The sequence below is a fragment of the Larus michahellis genome, chromosome 5 (assembly GCF_964199755.1).
Source record: "Larus michahellis chromosome 5, bLarMic1.1, whole genome shotgun sequence".
In the NCBI taxonomy this organism is placed as follows: Eukaryota; Metazoa; Chordata; class Aves; order Charadriiformes; family Laridae; genus Larus; species Larus michahellis.
Window position 1 is genome coordinate 9483326 of NC_133900.1, and position 18340 is coordinate 9501665.

Below are 18340 nucleotides of genomic sequence, written 5' to 3' on the forward strand. Positions count from 1 at the left end.
GTCACCTGGAGCAAGCAAAAAGTCTGGAAAAAGAAAAATTCTGTAGCGAATTTGCAGTGAATTGCAGTTCCTGTAGGAGACTCGAGGTACTGTGAGATGCCTGAGTGTTCTTGTCTGGGGCATGGGTGTCTTCAGCGAGAAAACTTCCTAAATCTTTATCTGCCGTCTCTGTTGACATGCTGTATTCCCAAAAACTCTGCCCCTCTCTCTAACTATAGTTCTTTTACTTCACCATCTGACCAAGTCTGATTTAACATTGCCCGTTCTACCTGGTTTACCTTACACAGCTAATACAGGCATTCTGTACGTTGTATTTTTTTCTCTTCTAAGATGTACTGTGTATCCTAATTTAGATCAGACTTTAAGGCAGTCCTTGAAAACTAGCAGGTAAGTAAATTATCTTTTTTCTAGAGAGGCTCTAAATCAAATGAGAAGATTACCCTCTGATAGATGACAAAGGCACTTGCCTGCCCATGTTCCCTAGAACACAGGTCAGTGTCGTAATTGCTTACTTATGGTACCATAGTGTCTAATGATCTCAGACGGGATTAAATCATGGGAATAGTGCTGCATAATGCTGTAAAAAAATAATCAGATCAGGCACGCTTGGGTGACTTTGCAGTGTGCCTGAGCGGGGAAGTAATATGGTTACCTCACCTACAAGCGATTTAAGTTTCTGTGGATGGTGTTAGAGAAGTTGCTCTCTACCAAAAGGGGAATATTCTTACTGCTGTTAAATATGTTTTCTTCGTGTCAGTTGCGGCTCTGTAATGGAGGAATGTGGCTTGCGTGTCTGTGATGTTCCAACGGTACTAAAGCATTATATTCCTCATGCATTTTCTTCTCTGGTAGCAGGTTAGAAGTTTGGTCCTGCAAGTACTGAAGAGCATTTATTTTCAATGCAAATGCACGGCTGTCGTATTTTGGTTCTTTACCTTTACTTTTTAAATACGCCAGTAGGTACTTTCTCAGTGTGTTGGAGAAACGTCTGGGAGAACACACTTGATTCGTTTTACGAAGTTAAAAAAAATTGTAGCTGCTTTTTGTTGTGTTGCGAAGATGGGATTCGGTCTGTCTCTCTTTGGCAGCATCCCTGGCGTAGGAGTTTGTCACGTCCCTCCACGGGGGCCGCTCCCGCCTGCCCCTGAGCCCGTAGCTCCTACTGTGCGGCAGTCCCTGGGAGTGCTGTAAAGGATGTGACCCCAAGGATTCGGACAGAAAACGGTGGGAAATTTTAGGCTGACTTCATTGCTGAGGAAGACATGGTGTGTAAGCGCACCCAAGGCGCCTGGCTGAAGTACCTGCGCCGGGCGTGCATTGCCAGGATTAACTAGAAGTAACCGCAAACAAGTACTCGCTGTGTCGAGCTGGGCTTTGCAGAAGGTTCCGTGTCTGAAATCGTTGATGTTAGGGTTAAACGTGCCGTCAAACGAACCATACTTCTAATTGGGTCTTCATCCTCAAAGGGTCGCTCTCCGGTGGAGCCGTAAGTGGCAGAGAATTGTGAAGCTGGGGGCTCTCAGACTTGCCTTCAAAGCAAGCAGTCGCCGTTAACAGTGGTAGGCGAATCCTTTGAACTCGGGAGCTGCCAGTGCCGAGAGGCCGGGGCAGTTCTCCGGGGAACTTGGCAACCCACAGGTTTTTGTTAGTTCACAAGCAGAGCCGGGCCAGCTCTCCTATTCATGCCTCCGTTTGCTGGAACCGGTGTAGACGGCATTCTTAGCATGCGTAGCTGTTATCCCGGCGACACCGATCGCTGCAAAACCAGGAGAAAATGAAGGCAGGAGAATATGGGAGAGCTTTGCTTCCCGTTGCCAAGGCGACTCGTTCGGAGCCAGATAAACACTCACTTGCCACTGCTGTGGTTGTATTGCCTTTACGGTGTTTTGAGTGGAACCAAACAAACACCCGAAGGTGAAAAGAAGGGGGAGAAAGTTGGAGAGAAGGGACAAACCCGCCTTGGCACTCGAAAGCAAAGGATGGCTGTGTGGGCAGAAGGGCTGCCTGTGTTTCTGCAGCGGGGCTTGTTTCCAACCCGTGTCGCAGCGCCCTGGCCCTGCGCAGGCCTCGGCGGTAGCTGCCTGCCAGTAACGTCTAATTACGGTGCGCAGTCCTAATGATTTGTGTAAAAGGAGAGACCTGGAATAAAGTGAGGAGCGTGATGAGTCTGATGGGGAAAAGCCTTCCAGTGTGGTGTGATTTTATGTAAGGTCATTTAACCTACCCCATTTCTCTCTGACCTTTTGCAGGGCTGGGGCAGAGCAGGGGGCAGGGGTTGCAGCTCCGTCAAATTTAGAAGTTTTTATTCTATTCATTTTTTTCGTAGACATTTAGGTTCTTTTTTTCTAGACTTTTAGGTACAGCTGTTCCCAGTGAGGGGCCACTACCTGCTAGCTGATGACTCGCCGAGTCTCTTGCTGTACCTAATCCTTGCTCTGCGGGCCTGGGGAGGGCTGGGGACAGTGGTGGCAGCCCGGGGGGTGCCCATGGAGCGGGGGGGCTACCGGAGACCCGAGGTTCTGGCCAGCAGAGGGCAAAGCTGCCGCACGCTGTCCTGTGCCGCAGGCACAATGCAAAGCTTGGGGCAGCTTTGCATCCAGTTACGCACCGGCTGATCACATAGATGAAGCTATATACATAATTTTTTGGGGGGGACAGGAAAAAAGGCCCTCTATGTACCCAGGGAGCCTGCAAGGTGTCCCGGTGCTGGGACACGGGGTCCCCAAGCACCAGCCATGAGCCTTGGCTCTCATCTGTTGCCTGTGCCAGACCAGAAAAATGCTGTTCTAGAACATTCAGGAGAGATTTTCATCAAGCTGGGAAAATACTTCTCTGAGGGTCGCTAAAACTACTTGCATCTGGGTTGAACACCCCCCCTTCCCCACCTCGGGTAGCAGAGCTATGCCAGAGAAATTAGGGTTGTTTGGCACTGAGTTACCCTTTGCAGTCAATAACAGACCAGATAAACGCCGAAGTTTATAAACAAGTTATAAAGTTTATATAAACACACAGATCTCTGCTACCTGGTGGCGGGAGCATACGTGGTGATAGGTGGGATGCAGGTGACACGCGTTATTCCTTGTCGCCGAAAGCGCAAGAGCATAATTAATATAAAAGTAGGAAGCTCCCCGATGCCTTGTCTCTGCAGATCTGCAGAGGGAGCGTGTTCCAGTTCTGCCACCCTCTGAACGATGCGTGGAGCACACACGGTTGGATACCTTTTTGCCTTTGTGCTTCATGCAATTTGCTCCTTTTGGTTTTCTTCCCACCGTGGCTGGCATTTCTGTTTGCTTTCCTTTCCCTTACCTGCTACACACTGAAATGTTTTTGTGATGAGAAGCGGCTTTTTGTTAACCTTAGCATTTTGTGTGATGTTTATTCAGTGAGTATTTTGGGAATACAGCTGCTCTCTCAGATCTTGCCCATCGTCTCTGGTGCCTCAGTAGATAAGTTTAGCCCAGAAGGTTTAGCCTAGAAGACCTCTTCCACCTGCGCAAACGCAAAGCGTACTCAACCTGTTGGCTCAGTTTAGTCAGACTAATATAATTTAAAACCTTGCTTCAGAAACAGGCTGTGCTTCCTAGTCTGAACTTCACACTTAACCCAAAAGAGCCTTATTCTAAAACCAAAAGCCTTGAATTTCTTCCTTTATGGCAAGTTATATGTATCAGTTAGCCTTGTATAAAAATAAATTCAGTCTTATTGCAGTGTAACTTACAAGGTGGGCATTGTCTCTCACCGGTTACAAGCTAAAGTGGCTTTTACCTGGTGTAGCCTCAAGAAAAGTGGCATTTTTTTCAGTGCGAGCAAGTTCTTACGAGTGGAGACGGGCAGAGGTGAGCTCAGCTGTGCTGCGCGCTCGCTTCGGGGGCATCCGCTGCTGTCAAACCAGCGTGATTCAATCGGCATCGGCCCATCCTTTCGCCTCTTTTCCCTATCAGTGCAGAGTCTTAATGGGGGCCCGCGTTTGAGTACAGCTCCAAGAGCCAAGTTAGGTCACCGTTAATGAAAAGGCAGAAGCCAGTTCCCTCTGCCTCCTTTTATGTTACGTTTGTCTTTGCTATTCTCCATGTTGTAGCTGTAGACTTTCTTGCTTCTGGCATCTTAACGCTGTGGCAGATACAGAAACATCTATCCATTAATTTGGCTAAAGTTTCAGGCTTAATTAATCTCTTTCATACAATGCTGCTTTGATATTATGAAGATCTTTTTTTTTTTATTCTGACATCTAATACTCAAAACCGAAAGCAGCATTTTGAATCGATGAAAATTCCTTGACTTGCGCTGAAACATCCACTGCAAAGCTTATTATTTATGCCACCACAGTTCATCCTCAAATAATTTTACCCCCATCTTCTCCCAGCAACAGCTCTGAGTTGTTTCCTGGTCTGCCGTTGGATTCACCTCTCGCGTCAGCTGTGAAAAGGTAGATCAGACTCCGCGCCTAGAGCCACGGAGAAAGTAACAACCAACCGCGTCTCCTGGATTTTCCACTTGACGGTGGTTGATTTTGCCCGTGATGATTGATATGAGCAGATTTACTCAGTGTTTTATGCTTTATGTGAAGGGATGGTCTTCGAGATAGTGGCGAGGGTGTCGGGCTGGCAGCTCTGGTCTGTGCCCTGACCCTGCTCCCTGCCTGCGGCCGCCTGCCCGGGCACCCAACCTCTGTGTTCACACCAGAAACTGCTCTTACACCAAAAATGACAACTGCGGAAAAAACACAGCGAGTCTCTTGAAAACTTGAAGCAAGAGGGAAATCATTTCCCTTTTCCTATAGATTAACATAATCTTCTTTTTCCTTTTCCCTCCTTTTTTAATCCCCGTTCTTTCTCTCCTTGTCACCGGTCTCCTGGATTAAAGGTGAACTCCTTTCCCTCTAACGCCCTCACCACCTCCTTACCCCGAGCGTGTCTCAAACCCTACTGCTCTCTGCCCTGTCTCTCGCTGTGCTCTTACGCTGATGGAAAAAGAATAATACAACTTGATTCAGGGGCAAAATATTTAAAGTTATTTGGGTGTTTAAACAAGCAGCTGTGCAGCCTAATTGGGTTTAGACTGTATCTATTTTTATATTTATCTCCCTCTCTCTGCAACTATATATAGATAGAGCCGCAGTGGCAGAATGGGTCATCCGCAGCTTCCAGCAGGGAGAGGCACACGGAGTCGTTTTGCAGTTTTTAAACCTGAGTTTGGCACCGTCCCCTCTTTCAGACGCCCCGATTACGATTCCTGCGCTGCCTTTTGTATCCCGTTTGTTGACAAAATATTGTACCACAACTGGGGACACGTTGCTTGCGGGTTGGGTTGGACTCTTTCCTTTAGTGAAACCTGACAATGTGGCTCATGCTTTTTGACTCCTACTTTTGTCCTTTATTGGTGAGGTACTCCATGGTTGTTTTGCCCGAAATTTTGTACACTCGCCTCTTCAATGCGCAAAAGCAACGGTTTTAAGGAATTCTCAAATACATGAAAGCAACTGGTAGCTGGGATGCATTGAATGGTGCGTGCAGAAGAGCGAGCCCTTCCTTAGGGAGCTTCCTGAGGAGTTCGTATCGGACAGGAACGGCTGGAGCTTTCACAACGGGCAGGTGTGGCCGTATTGGCTGACGCTGAGTGCGGTCACATCGTATTCGGAGACAGTAACTTGGCCTTTGGGTGTGAGGCAGCGATTTATGTGGGGAAGTGGAGGTGTTTCTGATGAAGCTGGTGGTAGGCGAGGCCGGGAGAAGGGTGGTGTCTTCTGCAACGTTAGACTGGCATCCCGCGCTGGAAAAAGACAGCTTGCCCACCTGGCAAAATGTCGTTTCTCTCCACTAGCACAATGTGAAGGCTGCTGGATGGCAGAGGATGTGTCCTGCTGTGTGGGCAGATGTTAATTAAACTGTCTTGTGCCTGTTGTTCTGCTGTTGGCAATCGCCACCTTTCCAAATTGCAACGGCTGTCTCATCCGCCCCTTTGCCTCTTTGGAGAAGGCAGGAACAGGCTTGGAAAGAGGCGCGCTGCTGTCGGGCTGCCTGTGGCCGAATGGAGCGAGAGTCAAACGAGCCGTGTCCAAAATTAAACTGAGAAGCAGAGAGTTTACAATGAGAAGTCGGAGTCCGTGGCTCGAAACATTTACTCAATACAGCGGCTTTTGCTATCTCAGTGTAAGAGGTAGGAAAGCAAGCGCCGGTGCTTCTGTCGTGTACAGGTGGAGACCCAAACACCGCAGGCGGCAGCACGTAGGGCTTGAACTTGGCAATGGCAGGAGCAGGAAGGATGAGGGGATCGGAGCTGCCGGTTGGCTGCGGACGGGAGGGGAGAAGCTGTTCTGGAGACGCTGCCAGGAGGTCCCAACCCAGGTTCGAAGGGTTAATTTTAAACTCTGGTTTTTTTCCTTGTGTCTCAGCATTGTCTGGTTTTAGGCATGATGGGAATTGGAAGTGACACACGCCACGGGGGAGCTGTTCTCACGGGGTTTGCATCACGCCTAAAGCTGGACGTACGAGAAACCTCCTAAGAGAGACTGGTCTGCCAGACCCTTGGATGACTCGGCTGACACCAGCCACGCTTTGGCCGAGCATCTCAGCTTCCAAAGTGAAAGGAGCTTTCAAGTTTTTTGGCGGTCGTGTCTCTTAGCATACCAAGATGTTTTCTGAGCCAGACGTGACGGAGAGGGGCGAGCTGGTGAGACAGGCTCCGCTTTCCCCTGGCAGAGGCAGTGCAATCCCTTCCTCCCTTGCCATGGTCTCCTTGGAGACGTGTAGGGAAGCCATGACTCCCGGGGGAGCGCTGGGACAGGCTTTCCTGGCCTTGGCAGCATATTAGCGCCAAGCGAGGCCTCCTATGTGAAGGAGCGCCTGCAGATGAGACTCGAAGCGGCACTGCGACGGCATGCAGCTAGAGGGGACGACACACGGCGATGTAAAAAAATAAGAAGAGTAATACCACCAAAATAGCCCAATAGCTAATGCCCAGCAAATACATTCTTCGTGGTGCTGTGCTTCCCCATTGTTTCCAATATTCTTCTAGATCTGCCTTGCGAAAGAGGAGCGAACATCCTTAAGGAGAGAGGGGTGACCTGGGATTCGCGGTTGCGAGGCGCTGGGAGCTGCTGCTGGCCCCTCGCGCCGGGCAGGACAGGCCCTTCTGCAGGGGGCTGCCTGCGTGGCCGCAGGTCACGGAGAAGCTGAATGATATTCTTGGCCTCAGCAAGCTGACTCAGTTGTGTGGGTGCGGTGTCTCTTGGAAACATCCCGTGTCTGCTGTGGGAAAGGTAAGGAGTAATTTTGTCGGAAAGCTAAAGATGATATTTTTCAATGACATCGCTCTGCGGTGGATACTCGCCGAATAGCTTGCAGCCGTCTTTCAGACTGAATGGAAATGTCGAAGGCATTGCTGTGGCCCATGCGAACGGATATTTCCGGAGTAATATGGCTATCAAATAATTCTGTGTGAGACAACAGCAATCTAAGAAGCACGCGTGACAAAAATCAAGCGAGACCAAATACTTGTTTCGGTGAAAAGTTGAGGTTTTTGGTCTGATGTTAAATGCTGGGATTCAAAAAGCCTTTTTGCGCAGCAGAGAAGTCTCTCTTGCTGTTTCAGAGCTTACCACAGAAAGCTGATAGAGACACAGAAATACAGGTGCAGCTTCTTAAGTCTATCTTCTGTGTAAGATCGAAATCAAAACGAGGATCCTGACATTAGGATAAGACAAGATGAAAGGCTAAAGCCGCTGCGTGTTCTTTCAATCTCAAAATACGAAGCCCGGCCTTACGTGACACTGATCTATGCGTTACCATGGGCAGCTTGAGGCCCATCGGGTCCATCCGAGGAGGTTCTGCCACCGTCCCATCTGGTCTGTATTCATCTGTCACTGGGACTCAGAGCCACCAGAGAGGAGAAAGAACCAGCAACGTCACGCAGTGGCTTTTTGACATCAATACAAGCAGCGTGGGAATTGCTAGGGGTTGTTTCCTGGTATTTATCACGGGCATCAAAGTGTAACGGTGTAATGGGGGGTGGAAAACCCCACGAGTTCTATAAATGCCACATCATCTCCCACTTGTGGGTAAATACAGTTGTCATTCTTCAAAATTTCTAGACTGAAGGCTACAGTTACACTGCATTTTGGCTGTTCCCTAGCGAACGGATACAAGCATGTGTCGGACTCGCATTGTCAGCTTCACACCGGTACCGTCTGAATCCTCCTGTAGGCTCCGCTATGACCACCAGCCGAAAAAGGTACAGTATGGAATTTGTTAGCTGGAACGAGCTGGTGTCGCTCCACACAGTCGTCTTAAATGAGATCAAGATTTGGCTAACAGCAGATGTTAGAAGGAAGAACAAGAGCAGCCATGCACCCGGTGGGACTGCGGTTTCCTTTAGCTCGGCACCCCCTCTCCGGCAGCACCAGCGGTCGCTACCCAGGGAAGAGGGGAAAAAATGGATAAACAGACACTGAAACTTCCCTGAAATGGCCCCTGAGTCTCTGGAGTGCAAAGTACTTCTTGTAACTCCTACTTCATTATCCCTTCTAGTAGGCTCTTTTCCAGTCCTCGGAGACACCTACTAAAGACTAAATGCTCTTTTTCTGCGTTTCCCACGGGCTGCCCTACTTTACCTCATCGCCTTGGAGATAGAAAACACAATTCTGTACAAAATCACTATCTGCTTGTCCCGATTCCTGATTCATTTTCTTTTTCGGAGGCGAGGAAGCGAAACCCTGACCCCGCTGAAATCCCGGGGCAAGTTATAGTCCAGTTCGTTGCAGCGGGGGGGGGGGCTGCGGCTTTGGGAGGCGAACGCGAGGCAGGGAGAAATCCTTCGGGCATGCCTCACAGGTCGTGGCACAAGCTCGCCTGTTTCTACCCTCTCCGCGTCGCCTTTGTTCTCCAGCAGTTTCCATGGTGCCCCTGCTTTCTCTGCAGACCTGTCTGCAGGCAGCACTCTTCTCTGACACGCCACACAAGATGATTTTTTTTTACTTATTTCCCCCCCCCCCCAGCGAGGCGTTGCGTGGCTGCGCCGCAAAGCTGTAGCGCAGCCTGCTAGGCATCAGCCACCAGGGATATCTTGCAAGCTGTCTCCCGGGCGCATCTTTAGAAAGTATGGATCGGTGGGGGGGTTTTTTTAACTGAAGGGAGGCAATACGGATGATGCTACCTGGGATCCAGCTCAGCCTTTCCCCGGTCACGTTTGGCCAATTAAAATATGAAGAGGAAGGCTCTTATGCAAGGGGATTGTTGCTGGCAATGTAGCGTTGCTGTAAAAAAAAAAATAAATTAAAAAACCAAACAGAAAAAAACAAACCAAAAGCAATAGAGGGCATAACAAGGAAGAGCAGCCGTGCTGCCTGCTGCAGCACTCTGCAAGTGTTATCTTCATCGGACACGGGTGTGAAAGTAGATGATCTGTGTATCTGACGCGGCATCACAGAGACGCTGGCAAGGATGAGGTCAAGCTCGTTTATCCCTTATCCAGCTGTTAATTCTCCGCTAACCGTTCTGATAGCGGGGCACTGACCCCCTGAACTGCTCTGGCAGGAGACAGGGAGCACCTCAGGTCTCCCGTCAGGTACCAAGTCAGAAGGGCTGAGTAACCCGTCCCCTGTTTTTTATGCCCAGGAATAATATCCCCCGAGCAACCCTGAGCTTTGAGGGGCAGAGGCTGTACAGAGGATAACGTTCGAGCGCTTACGGCCCGATGCTGGAAATATTTCAGGAAGAAAACTGGTTTTATGAATCTTACAGGCTGTTCACCCGAAAAGAACTGGAGTGTAAAATCACTGCCCAAGTGAAAAAGCAGGCAAGAGGGCAAAGCTGTGCTAATGGAGGATTTTTAACTCCCAGGCACAGCGGAGGGGACAGTAAATGGCGGAAATAAGGCTGGAGGTCTGTTAGCAGGCTGCGTACAGGAATGCAATTTAATCCAGGACCTGCAGATATCAAGAAGAAATGGAACAATATCAGAGATAGTATCAAAACGTGGAGAGAATATAACCGAGGACACAAGGGCAGCTTAGAAATAGAGACGTCCTATTCAGAAAAATTCAATACTGTGAGCAGAAAAGAGGTTTTCTTCATTAAGGTCAAGCTTGTGCTGTGTGTTGGGGCAGAACAGGCTGCTCCCCAAAGCTGGACATAAAAATTAATGGGTTTTAAGTCTTGGCAGAGGTTTTCAAAGATGCCTAGAAAATTATAATGCCCAATTAAATAGGAGTCGGTCATCCAAGTCCCTCAGGCGGTCCTGAAAATCACAACCGCTCTGTACTGCAGCTGATTTTCAGTGGGATTTTTCCCCTCTGCTTCTCTATGCTTTCCTCTTCCAGCAGCATCCCCAGCTCCCGCTGGCACAGGCCTCTGGCTGGAGCCGAAGCCAAATAGCAGGGCTTTGAAACGCGGCATTCGAGCAGCCTCGCCGGGGACGGGAGAGAGGATCTTCTGTCCCTGCTGAGGCCCTGCAGAGCCCAACCTGCGGCAGCCCTTGCACACCAGCCGACCGCTGTTTTCCCACCGGACGCTTCCCTCTCGCGTTAAGCCTGTTTTTGTACCTCTGAGGTGGAAACACGCAGCCGGATCAGCAGCGAAAAAGCAGGCTGTTGTCCAGTGAAGTTAAGAAGCGTGAGATCTAGTTTGAATGTTGTGGGGTTTGGTTTTGGTTGTTGGTTTGTTTTTTTTTTTCTTGGCTGATATTAGCATTTCACACGCACGTACCGTGCGCCTGACCTGTCTGGGCTGCAGCTTCTGGGCTATGCGTCAGGTCTGGCGAAGATGATGGGGATGTACCTCCTTCAAGCCAGAGGGTTCTTTGTGAAGGAGCGTTAGACAAAGCTGAGCACGTCCTGCGCAGCAGGGCACGTGGCAGGGAAGGTGGGACTGTAGAGAGGCAGGTCCCCGGCACACGTGATCCTCTGCTGAAGCAAGGTCCCCAAAGAGCTTTAATTGACGTAGATGAATGGCGTCCTTCCATGCTCTCCGCAATTACTCCAAGCCGAGCAGCGCTGAATCACGACCTGCATCGGTGTCAGTCCTCCTCTTCAAGCAGGGCGCAGGCTGGCTGGGAAACCGTGCCCAAAGCACTGTCGGCTGTAAGAAAGACAACGGAGGAATTGAGAAAATTCTTTATATATCCGTATCGTTTCACCCTGTATGTTGGAGCCTTGCAGCGGTCACCAGCGGGACACGGGCTGGTTTCCTCCTCCCCTCCTTGCTGCTGGGAGGCACTAACTGGCGACCAGCGCTTGTTCTTTTTTGCCTCTGACCGAGAAGGTAGTTGCAACCATGGGAACAAGATCAGGACAGGCTGCCTTGGGGCTTTTCTGGGCTGTCCCCGTGCCTGAGAGTGAACCTCGCTGAATTATTCGGGGTCGTTTTTCCACAACCGTCCGATGCTGCGGGCCGCATCGGTAAAAGACCGTAGGGAGCTTCTCTGTGCTCGATTCACTTCCTAGGACCCCCTGGGAACTTTACTATGTCCTTGATTGTCTCCACCCACCCCCAGCAGATCCACACGGGGAAGGGGCTGTACCTGAGCGCAGAGGTGAGGGAAGTCTCCTACCTGGCAAAGGTTTGGGAGAAAGGAAAGGAGAAAGAAAAGCCTCATTATTTTGGGGGTAAGCGGTAACATAGACTTGCAAGAGAGCAGGAGGGAAAACCAGCCCTGAATGTGACTGGTGTCATCTAAAATGGGAAGAGCGTCACAAGCTCCCCTTGGAGCCAGCCTCCAACAGCACCTTTAAATACCGCAGACTTCACGCTGAAACTTAGTCGTGGCCAGAGCACCACTGCCCTCTTGATTTTCCACTAATTCCTTCTACTCCACCCTTCTCATCCCAATTCCCACCACCTACCACCAGTGATTATTGCCTTTCAACCTTCCTTATCCTCCAGATCCACCCAGTCTATCCATGGCCCTGGAGCTCCTCTTCAGCAGGCTGGAAACGTGCTGGTAGATCCCAGGAATGACGTGTAGAACCCTGTTTGACGCGTGCGAGGCATCGTGGCGCCGGGCACCCCGGTGGGATCCAAGGAGGAGATGCATCCTTGCGTGATGGAGGTGACATGAGCAGGCATTTCTTCTGGAAATCCTCGGAGACGGAGAGCGGTAACGCAAGAAATACAGGTGAGCAGGATGACGGCTCTCGTAGCCAACCGAAAGGTGTATCTTGCAGTTGTGTTTGGCTTGAGTTTTACGCTCCTCGAAGCCTTGAACTTCCTTTTGTACGGGTTTGTAAAAATGCCATATGCACCTGCAACGTTTGGCAAATGAGAAATTACAGCTTTCCCCCTCCAAACAGCTGGTGTCTCTTGTACGGTAAAAGACACGCCACGTGTTACAAAAAGCCTGCGGCCCTCCTTTCAAATCTGCCTGAAGGGTTTCCAGTCTGCTCTGAAACCAAGGCTCTTTCAGCCCTTGTTAGGTGCTAGGTAACGCTCAAGCGAAGGTCACGGCACAGAGTCACAGCCTATGAGCTGGGTAAAAAGTAGGAATGAGTGAAATAAACGTAATGCATACGCTGAAATACCCATGGAGCGAGCGCCGGCTCTCCGAGCCGGCTGGGAGACGTACCTTTATTTATTTGTGGTTCTGAGAAAACGGGGCCGTGTTCTGCATCGTTGTCTTGGCGTCGCCTTCGCACCTAGAGAGATGTGTTGAAAACCTGAAATAAGTTTCCATTCAAAGGGCGGTTTTATTCTCCCCCAAACTGGAGCAGGCTGGGGCAGGGCGGTGTAGCCCCTGTCTTGCAGAAAAATCCTTTCGATTAACCGGTTTTCCTACACCTTGCGCTAGAACCCACAAAACTACTTTTGGGAAGAAACTTGGGTGAAGCAGCGACTTTTTTTTTTATTTTTTATTTTTTTTTCTCTGCCGAATAAGGGAATCGCTTTTTTTTAACACGTTAGCGGGCAGATCGCCGTACGCGTCCAACCAGGCAGGTGTTTCGGTGAGGGTTTGTCGTGGGCTGCCGCATTTCAGTGTGCGTGAGCGGAGGTTTCCTTGGCCGGGTAGGGGGCAAGGTGGCGAGCTCCCGTGGCTAAAATCTGGAGGGGAGTGAGCGTAACTAACCAGCCCGACCGCTTGCCTGGGGGATATGACGACTTCGCTTTAACTCGATGCTTTCAACTCGTCTTTCCGACAGGCGGGCTGTAGCTCCGCCAGCTGCGTGGGGTTTGCTGTAGGAGTCGCTGAGGGAAACGGTGTTCCCAGAAATTCCCGTCTTATGCGGGAGCGCAGCCTCGCTGATTATAGGGTCCCTCGGGGCCTGAACCTACCTCCATGAAGGCAAGCGGGGGAATAACTCTTCCCTCTCCCTTGTTCCGCCGGGGGCCAAGGCCAAAAGGCGTCCCCCCCCTCCTTCAAAAAAAACTAATCAGCGCACGGAGGAGGAGGATGATCATTGCACCCGAAATCCTCCGCCTTTCTCGCTTTTTATTCCCCTATTTTGAAACTTCAGAGCCGAGCGGGGAAGGGGGGGGGGAGAACAAGACGTCATCGTTTAAAACATTCAACCCCGGTGGGTTCGGCCCGGGGATGCCCGAGCTGGGGGTGTGTGTGTGTACACGCGTGTGGGGGTTCTGCGGGTGGGTGCGTGTTGAGGTGGGGGGGGGTGTGGGGTGTGTGGGGGAAGGACGAGGCGGGTCCTCCCCGCCGCCGGCAGCCGCGGAGGTGTCCGTGAGCTCATCGGGAGCCCGTCCCCCTCCCCGCACACCCACCCATACACACACCCCCCCACCCACCCACCCGCGAAGGGGCCGGGCGTGCGGCCGCGCTGCGGCGGAGCCGTGCCGGGGAAGGTCACCGCGGCCCCGGGGGCGAGGGGCTGGGTGTGGGTGGCGGGGAGAGACAGAGATAGAGATAGCGAGCGAGCGAGCTTGGTCGCCGGCGATGGTGGCCACGGCGGGAGTCCGGCGGCCGCGGGGCTGAGGAGCCGGCGGGAAGGAGCCGCGGGGCGAGAAGATGGCTTCCCCCGCGGCGGGAGGTGGGCCGTCGCCCCCCGCCGGCCCGCCGCGCCTTCGCCAGGTGGGTGCGCGACACGCGTGTCCCCCACACGCCTCCCACCGGGGGTCGGCGAGGAAGGGGGGGGACGCGGGGGGGGGGGGGGTGGGGTGTTGGTGGCGGCACCGGGGCCGGCGGGGCTGCGGCGGGCGTGTGGGGGGGTGGGACGATCCGCGCATCCCCGGGGAGCCGAGCGGCAGCGGGTGGATGGATGCTTGTCTATCCTGCTCGTCATTCAATTAAAAAAAAAATAAATATATATATAAAAATAAACATAAAATAGCACAAAAAAAAAAACCAACCCAAAAACCCTCCAAAACACCTTCAGGCACCTGTGCCCGTGCGCGGAGAGGACAGCGTGGGGGACGCGGGCCCACGCACACGCGTGTGTGGCCTCACACGGCGGGTGGTGCAGCGCGGCGGTGGTCGGTGGCGCATCGCCGCCGTGGCGGGGCGTCTCGAAAGGCACCGACCGCCACGGGGGGAAATCTTCGTTGACGGAATGCAGCGACGTCCGAGCGGCCGTTCCCGCTCTCTCGCCGTCTTGCAACGCTGCTCGCATCTCTCCCCCGCAAGAAGAGAGCTCGGGTTTGCGGCGGCGGCGGCTGCTGCATTGATTTACATTTGGAACGGCCAAGTTGGTGGCGGGAGGTTGGGTTGAGGTTCTCCGGTAGGGCCGAGCTGCTGTGGGGGTCCTCTCCGGAAAATGAGGAGGGCAGAAACAGAGGGACGTGGTGCTGGTGCGTTCGGTTTGCTCTGTCCTCCTGAGGCGGTGTGTGTTAACGTGGTGGTGAGAGTAATAAAGAAAAAAGCTGTCGTCAAGGAGGATTCCCGATAGGTAATCAGATTAGCGTAGTATATACGTACGCCAACGTAAATCCAAATATAAATCCCACCCTGCTCCTTTTGTTGTTTTTTTTTTTGGCTTGGGTTTTGTTTTTGTTTTTTTTTTTTTCCCATTTTCACCAAGAAGCTAGCGGGACCCTTGACGAGGAAATCTCAGGGGTCCGCAGTTGGGACAGGCAACCGAAAGTTTGGAGGAATATCTGGAAGTTTGGGCCGGGCGACTTAAGCGAAAAGGCCTTTGTGTGGGTTTGCTCCTGACCCCGGCTGGAAATGCCCCAAGAACAGCCGTCCCCCTCACCCCCACGTGTTTTGGCATTTCCCGTTCTCTTCCCCGCTGGAAACTGAAAGGAAAAATGTGACTGATTTTAGTAGCTGAGTTTGCTCTTAGGAGGGAGAAAACCGAGCAGGGATCTCTCCGGTTTATTGACAATCCGTGCTAGGTGCAATCGGCAGTACCAGCAGGACGGATGCAGAGCGTCGGGGAGGGAAAAGAAGTTCCAGGTAGTAAAGCAAAGCCCTGGAGATGACGACCCCAAGCACCGGGGATCTCCGTGAAACTTATACGTATCGCTTATTCCGCGTGCTGCCTGGAACCAAGTCAGCAGTGTCTTTCCAAGCGGCGACTGAGACCCTCGGTGACAGCTCCCTTCCTGCCACGATCCTCCTCCTTTCGAACCTCCGCTTCGCTCCTCCGCAGCACGGCAAACACCAGGTTGCCAGTTACGTGTTTTGATTAGCAAGCAATTAGCACCGTTAATAGCGCTCAATAACAAGCGGTTGCCCCTAGCCACCGATGGAGAGGAAGGGAGAGGAAGCCCCGCTAGACCGACGAGTTGCTTTCGGCTGGGTAGTTTCAAACACAGGGACAATTTGCTTTCTTGAGAAAGCGACAGCGCAGCCGGCGGCCAGAGCAGAGCAGCCCCCACCCCATCCTGGAATACAGCGCCGAGGAAGGATCCAGTACGTCCAACAGCAAAGCCGGACCTGTGGAGCGTTCTGAATTGACTTCTCATGGGGTCGTTCATTTCAAATGAGACTGAAACGACGATGTAATATCCTGAATTAGTATGCGGAAAGCGCTCGTGAAAAAAAATTGACTACTACGGTTGTTTTACTGCCTTCCTATGCATTTTGTCCACTCTGTATTTAGTATTATTTTTAATTGCGTTTAGAAAGAAATCAGTTGTCAGACATGTTTCTGATCGACGGTTGTGGTAGAATCCAGTGTTTATTTGAATCTTTGCTGTCCTTCAATAAGGCAGCGTACGTACGGCTCGTTGGGCATTTAAAAGTCTGGGAATAAATGCCCAAAGCCACTCAAGACCAAGGTAAAGAACACTGCAATGGCTGAAGTCAATCGGGTTTTGCTATAAAGCACTATAAGCCTCCCACTTTGCCAAGCGTCCTTAGGAGGGAGGGAGAGCAGACTTGGGGGGGTACAAAACAAAAGGGAAACGCGTCTGCTTCGAAACCGTTGCACGGACTGTTTTGTTATCGCAAGGCGCTTATCACAATAACCCTTAGTGAAAACTGAAATGGGCAACGTGCCGGATTCCCGCTACACGGGGGCCTCTCCCAGGTCCTTGGGGCTCGTCCCATCTTGCAGCTTGATAGGGAAAGCCACCGAAGGAGCTCTTTGAACTGAAGTTGTTTTTGTGGAGTTCTTATTATGTCTTTCGGTTAATTTAAGGGGTCTGCGACTCTGTCCTTTATGCTAAATACGTATTTGGGGGCGCTTGCGGAGCTGAGGCCGGTGTTTGCATCTGTGACCCTGTTTTAGCAAGAACTGTATTTTACCTTGAACACCTGAGTAGCGCCATTTAAGCTGTGCTTGAAGTACCCCTTGGGCAGCCACGTGTTGCAGTCAGATACCAGTGAAATTTGTTATGTGAAGCGTAAGAATGTACGGAGCAAAAAGTAGCTGTTGTAAATTATACTACTGGAGACCATCGTGTTTGGAACGGGATGGATGTTGTCTCTCGTTAACAGTCACCTGAGTTATTCTCACTTGTCTTCCTTCTAGTTGTCAAGGCTGTACTTCTCTTGTCAAAAGAAAATGTAAACGCTTTTGCTCGCATTAAAAAATACAACCGTATAAATAAAATTGGCAAAGCAAACACAAAGCGTCTTGCATCAAAACACTGGATCTGTAGAAGAAAGGAAGCAACAAAAGCAGAATTGAAGGGAAAGACGGGGGCGCTGGGTTGATGTTGTGCCAGGGATCCGTGATTAAGTGGACCCTTTTATGGATCTCCCGTTGCCCGCTTGTCAGGCAGGTCCCTTCTGGCAGCCTCCGTGGAAGCTATTCCAGTGTTTGAACTCCACGCGCGCCGCAGGGGCCACCACGCGCCCCACTGCCCTCCTCGGCCACCACAGGCGTGTCAAGCAAGGGGCATTGCCATTTCGGATGGCCCTCCACACCGTAAAATCAAGTTGGCTTCGGTGGAGTGGTATCCGGTTGCTGTATTAGGACCTGACTGATGGATTAAAAGTTGTTCAGAGGAATGACTGAAGGTGCCAAAGGATAGAGATCACAATGAGGGTTCAGTTCTGGTCCTCTGAACAACCCAAAAGATTTCAGTGAGGAATCCTATTTCATTTGGTGGTGTGGTTTTATGTGAGCATGTTTCTGTAAGTAAAATAAAGGACGCAAGGGTAAAACCCCCCTCTTACTAACCGTTAGCTAGGAAATATTTTTAATCCATTGAAAATGCAAGCTGCCCGACTCATTAGCAGGAAAAACGTATCTTCATCCATTATCTGATACAAAAAGAAAGCACGCAGGAGTGTCTTTTACTGTGATTTAACCGATTGCAGTCAAAGTTGCTTGTCATCGAGCAACGTACAGCAGTCACGCAGTAATTTTCCTGATGTCATGCCATTATTGACCCCCCTGAAATCCCTTTATTCCACAGAATTCTCTTTTGGTAAGAGTAAAATTATGTAAATTATGTAAAATTATGGCTGGAACTGGAAGTTCTGGAAGTTCTTTTCCTCTTCAAGCTCTTTTATTTATTTATTTTAAAATGCGGTTGGACGTATTTGGAAATCCAGATATGTCCTTTTGGACATAAAGGATTCTGGGGTGCCGAACTCATGGTTTGGAGTGAGAACCGAGACTGGAGAGAGAAGATCCACCATGGTGTTCAGCAGAAGAGTGCTGGTGTGGACGTGGGGAAGATGGGGAACAGAGCTCCTGTCGCTCTCTTTCTCCGGGCATGTTTCCGTGGCGAAATTGTCCTGCGTGGCAAATCCGTGAGAGCAGGACATTCACCTGAGTACTTAAGAGAGTGGAATATGAGACCTTGGGATTTTACCTAATACCTCGTTACTAGGAGAGTCAAGGTCACCACGAGCAGTTGAGATCTCTGGAAATAAGGATGGCCTTGCGCGCTGTGCCAAACGTGCCTCTTGGATGCCATAGCGCTTCACCTCTCCGCTCAGATCATCCAGTTTTTCAGCCTGTCAGGTGACATAAACACTAACAGACGTGCTCTGGTCGCTCTGAGGT